Source organism: Opisthorchis viverrini, assembly GCF_000715545.1.
Source record: "Opisthorchis viverrini unplaced genomic scaffold opera_v5_141, whole genome shotgun sequence".
Taxonomy (NCBI): Eukaryota; Metazoa; Platyhelminthes; class Trematoda; order Opisthorchiida; family Opisthorchiidae; genus Opisthorchis; species Opisthorchis viverrini.
In genome coordinates, this window is record NW_008751798.1 from 1,315,111 (window position 1) to 1,317,889 (window position 2,779).

A 2,779-nucleotide genomic window follows, 5' to 3' on the forward strand; every position below is an offset into this window, starting at 1 on the left:
CCGAAGTCGGTATTCGCCAGTATTGCGTCATCAATGTTTAGGCGTGTAAGGGCCCTGTGCACAGAAGAAGCTGATCGAACAGCGGCCCAAATTGAGGTGATGAACAAACTTCGGGGTAGTGGATATCCAGCTAGCTTGATTAGGCGTCAATTGCGAAGGGTGTTGGTACCGGTAACCAAACCCAACAGGGAATGGATCGGGACAGGTGTTATTCCATATAAATCAGGGACATCGGAGGTAATTCGGAGAATTAACACCGGGGTTAATAGAGTAGAAGGTGTGGAACTGGCAAGCGTGTGGAGGACGGTTCTGGATCAGTCGAGCTGACACGTGTTGGTGTGCGGTCATCAGAAGGAAGAGTTGTAGCGGACTAGGACCTAACCAGCGTGTTCGGATAAATTAACAAGCAAAAGTAACCAATGCAAAATCACAAAAATCACAATAGGAAAGGAATGAGTAGTCAAATGGGGACTCACGAGTGCGTAGGTTCAGTAGTCCACTACACCGATCTGAATGCAGTAACTGGCTGTGAGAGGAAAATATTCACTCGTCGAGATTTCCTGCAGATGGCTCCGTGTGAGTGAAATATTCCACGGTAGGAAAATTATTCACGGCTAAAAAGTGTCACAGGGATTTATTGTGACGTTTAACAGTTGACACAAACACAGAGATTTAGTCCCACTGGTTCAACAGTCAACAAACAGTTCAACGGGCGTAAATACAGTCGTTCAGCACGAAGTCAGCAGGTCGCGCCGGAAAATTGTGTATTCGTAACATTAAAACAAACGTCATGATACAATGTGAACGACAGTTACAAAGTGTGGTTCAAGTTCAGGCAGAATGGTAAATGTGACAACGGATTACAGACACTACAGGTGTATGATTCCCTGAGTAGCGGGATTCTTTTCAGACTGGCCAAGAAAACAAAGGTGGAACTAAGCCGATATAAGATCGCAGGTTTTTTGGTCCGTTTGATGATCCTGTGGATGTACATCATAGGCCACGTGGAGTGAATAACAGCCAACCAGGTCTTCTTAACAAGGATTGCCGAATTTCAAAGCTTGGGAAGGTGAGGGAATGATCCTGTGTACATCATAGGCCACGTGGAGTGAATAACAGCCAACCAGGTCTTCTTAACAAGGATTGCCGAATTTCAAAGCTTGGGAAGGAAGGTGAACGGAATGAGATTAGTAAACCATGTTGAGTTTGAGGCGACATCAGATTTAATTGAAATGAACGTAAACGGTTATGCAATTGATGAAATGTTATAATGGAAGCAAAAGAAAATATAAAACACCACGCTACTTTCCAACTAGCGCGTCGATCATGAAGGGAAAAACAATGAATGGAAACGTCACTCACTTTCGTAATCAGCCGAGGAAAACGAATGCATCATCCGGAGCGACTAATGGAAGGGGTTAGGTTGATGATAGAGGTTTCGGGAGCAGGTGCAATTGATGGTGCGGTAGGAGGATTGTTGCATGTGATTGTGCGTGCTTCAAAGAAGGCAGGCTTCAGACGGTCAATGGAATTTGCATCATGCTTTTTGCTTCTCTCCAAAACAAACTATTTGGACTGACGTTCGATGAGCTTGAGAGGGGGTTTTGTTGTTGCATCATGTCGGACGAACGCAAATGGTGTGGAAGAGATATCAGTTGACTTGCGCTCTTTTCGTGTTCACTGTCTTGTCCGGGTCGCACGAAGTCCAGCTGGGTGACGAAAACGGCAGTTTAATTGGGCTGTGCTCTAGAATGAGAAAACAGTTCACCGGGTAAACGTAAAGTTTTACAACATACTAGTTTGGCTGGTGGAAAATGAAGATCCTCCTTAATAGTGGAACGAATAGCAAGCAAAATAAGGGCAAAGAAGAGGATCATGAAGGCGGGTTCATTTGGGTAGTCAGCGCAGCTTTGGGGTAGCGTTGGAAACGTTCAACCAGACCGTTGGAACGAGGGAGATATGTGGCACTCAAAATTTGATAGAAATCAAACAGTTTAGAAAACTCGCAGCAGAGATTACACTGAAACAGTGAACCGCGGCCGGTAGTAACGGTGGAAGTCACGCCAATTTTACTCACCCAGTGCTGCAAAAACGAAACGGCTACCGTCTTAGCTGAATTACCTGAATTGGGTACAGCTATGGCTAACGATCAGTCACGGTAAGGACATGAGTGAAACCATTTGATGGGGAAAGTGGACCAACGTACCCAGGTGAACTTGTATTAATCAAGCATCAGGAACTGCAGACGAAGCGATAGGTGATTTCGTAAGTCGAGTTACTTTACTGCGTTGACACCGATGCACTGGTTCACCCAGGATGTTGGACACCCAGTCATGTAAGGCCATACGAAACGTGCACTAATAAACTTTCTTGTTGCTCTGATTCCTGGATGAGAACGTCCATGGAAATGGTCGAAAATGATTCGTCGAAAGGTTTTGGGGACGATTGAGCGAGCTGTGCCGGTAGGAATATCACATTATAGGCTGGAGAGGTAGGGGAGCTGAAGAGACTTGAAATGAAGGAAAAGATAGTGTGGACGTAATCCCAGGATCACAATGCTGGGGGTTCGTCAGCTTGGTAAGGTCCAACTGCGTGGAAGAGTGAAGAGTGTTGGTGTCTGGACGAGATAGGGCGTCTGCGATGATATTTTCTGATCCTGGAGTGAACCAAATGTCGGTAGTGAATTGGGCAATATAGTCCAGATGACGTATCTCGCGTGGTGAGTATCGATCAGGCTTGGCGCTGAAAGCATACGTAATTGGCTTACGATCGGCTTTAA